The sequence below is a fragment of the Oryzias melastigma genome, linkage group LG20 (genome assembly GCF_002922805.2).
Source record: "Oryzias melastigma strain HK-1 linkage group LG20, ASM292280v2, whole genome shotgun sequence".
Classification (NCBI taxonomy): domain Eukaryota; kingdom Metazoa; phylum Chordata; class Actinopteri; order Beloniformes; family Adrianichthyidae; genus Oryzias; species Oryzias melastigma.
Genome location: NC_050531.1, coordinates 10,248,589 through 10,258,971, shown reverse-complemented (window position 1 = coordinate 10,258,971; position 10,383 = coordinate 10,248,589). Strand labels below are relative to the sequence as shown.

General features: G+C 36.4%; 1 protein-coding gene across 5 annotated transcripts in view; it reads right to left on the bottom strand.

Moving 5' to 3' along the window:
* The window catches only part of sulf1 (sulfatase 1), a 62,457-nt gene extending 52,985 nt beyond the window's left edge, over positions 1–9,472 (bottom strand). For 4 of the 5 annotated variants that reach the window (XM_024279960.2, XM_024279964.2, XM_024279962.2 and 1 more), the window contains exons 1-2: positions 9,333–9,472; positions 8,397–8,609 (exon numbers count right to left, since the gene is read on the bottom strand). The gene's annotated coding sequence lies outside the window, so the exon portion shown is untranslated. Of the gene's footprint in view, positions 1–8,396; positions 8,610–8,735; positions 8,814–9,332 lie in introns of all 5 variants that reach the window. The other variant, XM_024279961.2, reaches the window with a different exon arrangement.
* Positions 9,473–10,383: the final 911 nt, after the last annotated feature.

The window sequence follows — 10,383 nt, the reverse complement described above, 5'->3', positions numbered from 1 at the left end:
ATTTTTAGGCCAGCAGAGAAGGCCTTGCAGGCCCTGACGGCCCGCCACTGGCAAAATCATATATTTCATCGTAAAATGCTTTCTTTTGAATAACAAAATGAACAAATTTTTAAAAACTTTTTACATCTAAAATATGTTTACCTTGAAGATGCTGTCCTAAAATGTATAATCAAAAAAAAAAAAACCCTCAGTATATTCAGAAAAACATTTTATTTCTCAACACCTAAAGGTGGAAAATAAAATTGTGGATGATTAGCTCAGTCATCACCTTAAAACATTTCCAGTTGTAAGCAGACTGGCTGGAATAACATCCAAATCCTGTCAAGTCAACTGATATCCCAGAATGGAAATTATAAGAACTCCAAGAGAGAGCGGCCCTTTATCACATTTGGGAGCTGCCGTCTCAAGGTTAGGCTAACCCCGTCTTTATGAAGCCCTTTCTTATCTGGCCAAAGATCAAACCAGCAGTTTGAGCTTCGGCCAAACAGTGTGTTTTAATTTCTTCTCATATTCTACAGTGAGCTTTGACAAGCCATGTTTCAGTGGGGTTTGGCTCAGCTCTGGAGAGTACTGCTGTCGGTAGGAAATATCCATCATTCCCTCAAGGCTTTGGCTTCATATTTGATGTTAATATCAAGATATGAATCAGTTGATTCAGTGACAATATACATATTACGTGTTTGATATAGATGTGCTTGAGTCAAAGGTATTACACGGTGCAGATTTTACAATGTATTTTATATTAATTATATTTTACGCATGTTGTTCCTGAAACTTCTTCCTTGTCTCCAGATTGTTGTTCAGAACATCACAACAATCATCAGGAATTCTTGCTTTGCACAGTTTGCAGCACAAATCAAGTAAACAGCAAACATAAAATAAACTGGCAAAGCAAATATACCGCATGGTGATGCTGCTGGAGTTTGTCTTTAGAGTTGGGAGGTTCATCGGCATCACATTGCAATTCTCCATCTGTCAGGCTTAGGGCACAAACAAAGACAGACTTGCTGCTTCTACAGAAGCTTCTCAGTCCTGATTTTTGAGGATAAGATCGAGTGTTTTCAAATGGTAAAAAGTCATCAAAACTCAGGACTAAATGCACCCAGAAAAAAAACTATGCATTTGAATTCTGATGGGCTCAGCGCCCCAATATATGATCCATTGTAAAAGTTTTCCCAGTGGTCCCTTTCCATGATCCATCTGTTTACACTCTCCCACTAGCTTACAGCCCCTCACAACTCAACCTAACATTTCTGGTGTAATAAAAATGACGAGCAATAATGACACAATCCAGCAGTACAGTTTTGAGGCCACCTTGGGCAAGGAAGACTTTCAAGAAGTGGATACAGTTGGAGTCAGGAGCTTGTGGCTTGCTGTAGTCGCTCACATCTACAAGCTTTTTTAAATCAGCATTTTTGCACTTGCTTCCAGATTCACAAAAACTTGAACAAAGAAATACTCAGAAATGTAATTTTGGGCTTAATTTTGAATGGTGTATACCTACTGTATTAGAGCTCTTTACTATCTTCTCAGAAGGGCCACTTGACATTTCATTTAATCAATTTATTAAACAGGAAATGATTAAAACAATTAAAAGCTGGTTTTCAACATATCCCTGCTCTGCAGAACATAAAATTCAAGACATAAAATACATCAAAATAGATAGAAACAATCATGCACTCAACGGCAGTACAGAACATTAGCATGGGGGGGGGGGGGTTAAAAGGTCGCAATTGTATCTGTCTTAAATAATTTACACAATTTCTTTTGAACAGGATTTGTGGAGTTACAGTCCCATTCACACACACGTTCATGATTTATCTGGCTAAATGAGCGCGGTGTCTTTCTCAAGAACGCTTCAACAGATTAGCTAGCAAGGCAGGAAGCGAGCATGCAATCTTCCGATCAGAGGCCAACCAACCGCTCTACCTCTGCCCCCCAACTTTGATCACAAGTAAAATACCTCTAGAACATGTTCAAAAAAATCCACAAGTTTCCTACCAGTGGGTCTTTAAAGTACCCACTTCTCCCTTTTTCTTTGCCTTTTCCATCATTGTAATAAGCAATTTTCAATCATGGGGTAACATCTTGAGTAATTCGACTGTCATCAGGTTCAGGTGCTTTTCCACCATTACACGCTTTGACATAAAAGCACACAGCGAGAAGAATATCAGCTCCCAACAGCTGTTGGTGAAGATAATGGGCTTCAGTCAGTCCAGCCTTCAATAGCAGCGGACTGAGCTCCCTGTGACTGGGCTTTCAGAAGAAGCAAACACATTAAAGTCATCTGTCTCGGTCTCCATGGATGCGGTTTAGAGGATGGTTGATTTATGAGTTACGCTCGGGTTACCTAGCTCTGCCCGGCTTGACCTGAGCGAGACCTACAGATTAAGGAACCATCTGGGAGCTGCAATCTGAGCTCAGAAAAGAAGAGAAAGAAAGGCCAAGTCAGAAGAACATTTTCACTTTTTTTTTTTTTTTTTTTTTTACAATGATACTCAGTGTTTACAAAAGCAAATGAAGAACAACTTAGCAAATATACCAATGTTGTCATATAATGCCATTATGCAGTAGGGGCAAAACAAAGAACGTTGTTTCTACAGATTATTTTATTTATTACTGGTTTCTGTGACCGAATTTACCTACTATAATCACATTATGCAGTAGGGGCAATACTAATTTCCTTTCTACAGATTATTTCATTTATTGCTGGTTTCTGTGACCGAATTTACCTACTATAATCACATTTTGCAACTTGCCCTTCTTTAGAAAAAACAGCAAATGTTGTTTTCAACACTAAAATTAAGATACAGAACTCCTTAAAAAATAAAACAAAATAAAACACTCCCTGATTTTACAGGTCAGTTCAATACATCATGCCCAAAGGATGTTAAACTACTATAAAATGTTAACTGAGGTAATCCACATCCACATCAAGTTGCAGCTGAGAAACTATAGATCTTTATTCACACTGAATAGAAATCAGGGGCGTCTACCTTCAATGTTAAGTCAATGTTTTGATGCAGTCAGAGCACTGAAATGAATATCAATGGACATCGCGACTCCTCCCCTCCCGTATTCCATATAGGAAGTACCCGCAGGGGTGCAAAAAGGTCAAAATCCCATAGACTTCCATTGAGAAATACAATTATTTCTCAGTCATTTTATTTGTCAGGATAACAATTCTTTCTCTGATGCATTCTTCTTAGCAACCTTCTTTCTAATCCTATTTTTTTAAATATATATTTTCTTTATCACCAGTTATTCAAGTTATAAACTGTCCAATCAGATTTCTCAAGCGACTCCCACTGGCCCCGCCTCCAACGTTTGATTGGCAGATTTCCTCGATCTGCTTTCATTGGGAGGGGTGTGGACTTCAAACAGGCTGGAACAAGCTCACTCATGATTGGCGCCAGTAGTTCCTTGACTCATTTGACTCGGACTAATTGTTGTCGACGGGTTGCAATATAGCAGTAGACGTATCAAGAAGTGACGGCGAAGGCTCTGGCCTAATTTTGCAAGGGATAGAGGTCATGCATTTCCAATGGGGGACCTCAACACTTGTCATGTCCAGTTCGTATTGTTTGTAAGCTAGTTCGGCCTAGGATCCACAAGAATATGTTACAGATTTCATCCCAACAATATAGAGAACAAAGCGTTTATGGAGTAAAAGACCTCTGTATGAAGCTCAATGATGATCTTCTGCTTGAGAATCATAAAACAACCTCAATCCATTGATGCTCTGAGGTTTTCTCAAAAGTCGTGCGGTTCCGAGCCTCTCCAGCAGCTCCTTTCTGAAGATTTCATAAAAAGGCTTCTTCAGGCCTCTGTGGTGGCAGTCCTAATCAGTGTTTAGCACACAGCAACCAGCCATAGCACACAGCCTGGTTTCCATCTGAGAAAGCAATAATAGCTCCTAATACCATCATCAGGACTCCTGCCCTGTCAGACAGCACACACCAAGATCAATTTATGGCAATTACACTAATTTTAGAAAAAAGCCTTTCAAGTCTCCGTGACCTTTCGTCGGGACAACTCATTCCCTCAGTGGTTGAGGGGGGATGCATACCACATGCCTGCATAAGCACCCATGCATTGAGACTCTTGTTTGGCTCCCAAGGGACAGAACATTTGCTGTGAGTAATTCCCTTACTTTTCCCGTCTCTCCAAAGAATCAAACACAGGCCTAAATGCGGCAGAGATGCACTAATAGAGAAAAATCGTAAACATGCCCTCTCCTCATGCTCCATCTGAGCCATCATCAGGGATCCTCCCCCCATCAGCAGACCACATAAGGCAAACAACCCACCAGTGACAGCCGTGACCATGAACTTGTCTGCAGGCCGTCAGAACTGATTGCGCTCTATCTTCCCTGCAAAGCGTTTGTTCTAACGACAGCCCCATACTTCACACGTTACGATAAGCGCAGACCTCACATATGTTGAACTTAGCGAGCATTAAAAAACATGAAATCAGCATTCCATCAGCTACTTTCGTCTCGTCCAGGTCATTAATCAAACTCTAAAGTTGGTGTTGCCGCCACATCACAAGGATTACAGGGACCCACACTGTTTTATATGACATCATGGTGTACGAGCACTCCGACATGAAGGCCTCTGTCAATGCGAGTCTTCATTGATGTCATCAAGCCGTTATAAAGCATACGTCTTTAAAGCAATGACAGAACTACACTTTTAATCAACAGCAGTCACTCGTGCACACAGAAAACTGATCACAGTGAAAGTAATGAAGGTAAAATAAATTCCACAGCTGTTAAAAGCTTAAAAAAAACAAAGTATCAAATCAAATCCTGCAATTTTAAAAAGACTATTAATAAATACCGCATAATACAAAGAATTTGCAGTCATTCGACTATAACTAACTTCCCTTAAAAAGATTGCATTCGCTATCTAAAGACATAAATACCCAAAACATGCTACATTTACATATTCTCACTCCACAGACAAACCAATTACAGCATCTTGATATTTAACTCTATTTAGCAATTTGATTCATTTTTGATTAACCCATTTTTTAAACCCCCTATTCCATTAGCATGATCCAAACTTTCATAAAAACTTATTGTATAAAACTAGGTCAATATTTTATCCCCTGTAGTTTATCATCATTCCACTAGAGGCAGTGGAAGGACTTTTTGTACTTATTTCAAAATGGCTGCCTCCATTAAATCTTAAAAACAGTTTTGGCGAGAAAAAGTTTAGTTAATTTTCCGAACTTTATAGTGACTGCAGCTCCTTTATTGTGAATATTTATATATTTTTTTTACAAAATTTGTTGTATTTAAACAATTAAAATATGTTGATAATTATTTTTTATGACATAGTTACATCTTGTTAAAAATGTGAAGATAAAATGTAATATCAGTTCAACAAATATATCTTAATACTATTTAAATCTAAAGAAAATGAAATTTCAAACATTTATTGTGGATTTTAGAGTTTAAAAAACATTAATATTTCAAAGAATTTTGATTTTCTATCAATTCTATGATGTAGGGGGCTTTACAAGGTTAAACAATCGTAAACTAACATTTGCCTCTTTATTTAACTCCAATAGTTTTCCTGGGATTTCTGTATTGTAATCCGATTTTCATGCTACCCCATTTACTTTAACGTGTATTTTAGCATCCATGCATTCTGTAATGGTAATTGCATGTTTTTAAAAATCCTAAAATTTATTTAAAAAAAAATCTATTTGTCTCAAAAAACGAATTATCTAATAGGAAGTTAAAAATAATGTTAAAACATCTCAAATTGATTGATTCTTAATTGAGCATTTAAGTGAGGCTGGGAGAGTAAGGCTTGTCAGCATGGCACTAGATTAAGAAATAATCAATACAAGCTTCTTTAAGCATTGCAAACAATTACAAAAGTTAAAATTTTGAGTAAAATAAAAACAATAATAAAGAATAACACTGTGAGAAATATGAATTTTTGATCTTTTTGTATGTAATGGCCTTCCACTCTGGTGTTTTGCCACCCTTCCAAAGTCGTCTGCCCCCTCTCGCCCCTCCATATAAAACGTTCCATCTCCATCCTGGTAAGATATACTGTAAAGTGTGGCATACCAGCGCTGGTTAACTCCAAAAATGGTTACGGTCTGTAATGTAACCATTGTAACTGAATGTAAACACTGGAGCTAAAGTAAAAAGGTTTAAAACTGGGAACATCCTTCAAGTTTTTTTTTTTTTTTTTTATAAATGAAAGAGTTGATGTTCTGTTTGACTTTATGGTTCATTTAAAAGGATCTCATGGGAAATAAAATAAAAACGCTGTTTTATAATCAAAGAAACACTAAAAAATGCAAAATTACCAACAAAAGTATCATCTTGTTTCACTTGATATTAAAAGAACTTATCCCTATAACCTTTGACAGTCTTTGAAAGTAAACCTCACTTCATGTGCGATAAGATCTCAGGTGCAGAAACTGTATTTTTTTAAATAGTTTCTCCAAAATAAACGATGAAATCCAGGTTGCTTTCAATAATTTTAGTATCTAGACAGTAAGACTCCAATAAAAACGCAATAATTCTAGTTTTCTCGCTTTCTTTTATAGTTTATTATAGCAGTTTTAGATAATATATGTGGGGAATTATTTAAAACTAAAAAAATCCTCTAAAATTATTTAAGTAAGGGATTGTGAGGAGGTGAGGGCTACAAATCCCAGGCAATAACTCCCAGCAGGACGACAGTAGCAGACGGGTGCTAAACTAAAGGACTGTGTTAAGAACAACATCAATGAAAAACACCTGTTATTCCAGGTTTGCAACGAGACCGCAACTAAAGAACAAAGTGTTGTGAGTTAGGCACTTCTCAGAAGTGGGGTGTTAAACTGAAAACTACTTCATTGCCATCTGCCATCTGAAAAGATCATTTCTCCGTCTCCCCAGCCTCAGAATTTACTGCTTTTTCAACAATATGCTCACTGTTAAAGGAGTCGGAAAGAAACATCTGGATTCCCCACGTGTCAGACATATTCATTCATGCGAAACATCCTTGTGATTTTAATTTTAATAAAACAAACCACAGTATTTAATCATAATGGCACTACAACAAGGTTCACCAAAACTGAGCTCCAACAGAAGATGGATTTCTGTGTTATAAATACATCCCAGACAGGATTTACAAACCCAGCTGTCTGCCAGGACCCATTTCCGAGGTTAGTTCTTCACATGGACGGACTGTGGAGGCCACTTGATCAACAAACTCCATACACAAATAACGATTCGCCAAGGCGCGGCGCAAACATAAATCAGTTTTTACTGTGACTTAGCTTTAATTAAACTAAAGATATAATTATAGCAGGTTCCTCAGAGCAATATGGTGCTTAAATGACCTTAAATAATTTATTTTTAGACAAACCACAGAGTTAATTTAAGCCGTAAACATCTAAAATAAAAATTATAGACAAAGTAATTAATAGCTTGTATAACAAGTTGAGGTTTTAGTGGACAAAACAATAGGTTTATGCATGAAATCTAATACTAGGATTATTTAAGCAGGCTTGGCTTAATAAACTGAGCCATTAGGTAAATTAAACAAAAAGTGACTTTGTAAAATGGGTGGAAATTTATTTGAAATCAATCAAAAACTTAATAATAAAATCAGCTCAACTCTGCAAAATCCAGACAAATGTTCCTGTATTATTTGGACCCGGAGAGCCAAGAAACTCTGAAAAATGAATTAAAGAAGAAAAGTGACACACTTGTGAATATATTGGCTCTCACCTGTGAGATCTAAAAGCCTCAAATATTCCTGGTCATAATTCCTGGCTTAAGGGGAACTAAGTCTCTAAGCACAGAATAAAAAATTTATTTTTGTAGCTTTTGGATACAGGCAGGCTAAAAGGTCGCCCAGTTCAAGTCGCAGAGATAGTTCTGGAGAAGAAATCAGAAAGAGGCCTACAGAAACACAAAGAGGACTTCTTTGTTGGATGTTCTTTATCTATCCATCACCTTATATAGATTAACTTTCATCAACATGCTTTATGGTAAAATGCTTGAAATACAATGTTCTTTCACCCCATTGTGTTTTATATGGTAAAGAAAAGTGCATGAAGTTGAACAAGGGGGTTGTTCAGCCTTAAAACAGTTACAATCCAATTATTTTTAGAGCTTATCCTAGATAAGAAACACTAAATGCCAGTAAATGTCCAAAAAAAGCAGTTCAGATTGTGTTATTATTTTTGCTCCAATATATAGAAAGTTTAAGTGAAATTTACAGATTTCATCTCTTTTCAAGCAGTTCGGGAGTAAATCTACATTTTTAAGTACTTTGATGCTTGTTTTTACCAGTCTTGTTCTCTGTAAACTCAAGTCGGCCCCATTTTTATCTCTCCTTCTGTCGCCATCCTTATAATCCCCAGTACATACTTACTTTCTGTACCATCACTCCAGATGTTCAGCAGTGTCAAAGGTGCTTCTTAGATCCTTCTTGTCTCCTTTTTGGCATCACTCCATGTATTTCCTTCAGTCTCGTTCACTGACCCGGAGGTAATCTAACATCGGTTCTCTTGAAGGCAACATGTTTTGCTCAGGAGATGAGAGCATCCATGATGACAAGCAAACGTCATGCTCCCCAAAAGAAAAGCTAAGTGGACCAAAAGGGATTAAAAATAAAACAAATAAATTAAATATGCCAGTCATTAGTTGATTCTAGAGTAGAAAAATACAGTTCTAATAAAAGGTGTTGATTTTCAAAATAAAATACGCTCACATTTCCTTAAGGATGCTGCTGTTCCCTCACATCCCAGAACAGATTATCCCTGTCCTGAGCTTGCAGTACACTAAAGGTCTTGCAAACATAACCAGCAGTTGGTTAATAATGTAGAATCGGGCACAGATGGCACACTTACATAACCATGAGGGAGCTGGTGTTTTATGCATGCACTCTGTCCAGGTGCATTCTGGTACTTAAAGTAATACCTTTCTACAGATTACTGCGATTCATCACACATCAAGAAATTAACCAAAAGGCTCGACTGGGATGTGGATTAGGATTTTACAACAGTCAGCATTTTAAAGGATAGTCCAACTTCTCCACAATAAATAAATTATATATATATATTAAGGAGAAGTTGGCAGAATAATTTAAATTCACACATGTGTAACTGTAAATAAAATATGTGCATTTGTGGGTAGATCCAAGACCAATGGAGGTCTTAAAACTACTATTCAAACATCTTCAGAATTAAATTCCATGATCAACATGTATTCCTGTTTACTCATCAAAAAGATGATTTATGTCTTAACAATATATCTAAAGGAAGAACTCAACACATGCTCCTAAATAGGATGTGTATTGTGTACATACTTGCCATTCAGGAATAACCAAGAAGTCCTAACATGCAACACTGTGAGGATTCTGTGGTTCAGTTTGGATTTTTGTATGTTTGGTCGTTGCCCTCGTCAGTCACAACAGTTTCAGGTTTGTCATGATCCACAGCTGTCTGAAGTTCAGCTAATTGCCTCCATGAAAACATGAAAACCAGACACTTATTTAAGAGTGGTTTTCTTGTCATCTGCTTTGTTCTATTCCCCTTTATGGTTCTCCATAGTTGTTGTCATGTTTTGGTCAAAGTGATAATTTGCTTGTTTAATAATATTTTTCTTGGTTTATAGAACCTTCTTTTTAATTACCAATAATAAATAAGTGAGATATAACTGACTATTGATGATTGATTCAAATGGTTCTGGTCTCTAAAGGTGAAAACGGGTGCTTCAACAATGAAAAATAAAATAAAAAGCATATAGATATGACAAAGCAGTGTCACAGGGTGAAGGGTTTGGACAATGATCCTACTTTAAAAACATTGAGATCAGACCAGTGTGTTTAAGGGACGGAATATTTGATTTCAGTTTATAACTAGAAAACCTGGCAAAAAAGAAAAAAATATCTTTAAAAAAATTAGGATTAAGAACATGTTAAGAAAGGAGGAAGCATCAGAGCAAGAATGGTTATTCTGACAAATAAAATGACTGAATAATATCTTTCTGTTTCTCAATATAAATCCATGGGACACTGGCGTCAACTTTTTATGTTAAATGATTCCCATTTATTTTATTTTATTATTTTTTTTTTTGTATTTGAATGTCATACATCATTGAAAGTTTCAAATTCTGAAAATTGGGCATTTTGTAATATGTTTTATTTCAATAAATCACTCCAATGAAAATTGTGTTTTTTGAAGTTTTAAATATGTTCTATTGGCATTTTTCTGTTAATGAAGGACATATCAAAAGAAAACTAAGCTTAAAATTGGTTTTCTGAGTATTTCTTTGTTGAAATTGTTGTTGAATCAGTAGCAGATGCAAAAAAGGCAGTTGGGGAAAAAACCTTATAAAATACGATGGATGGGCCATAA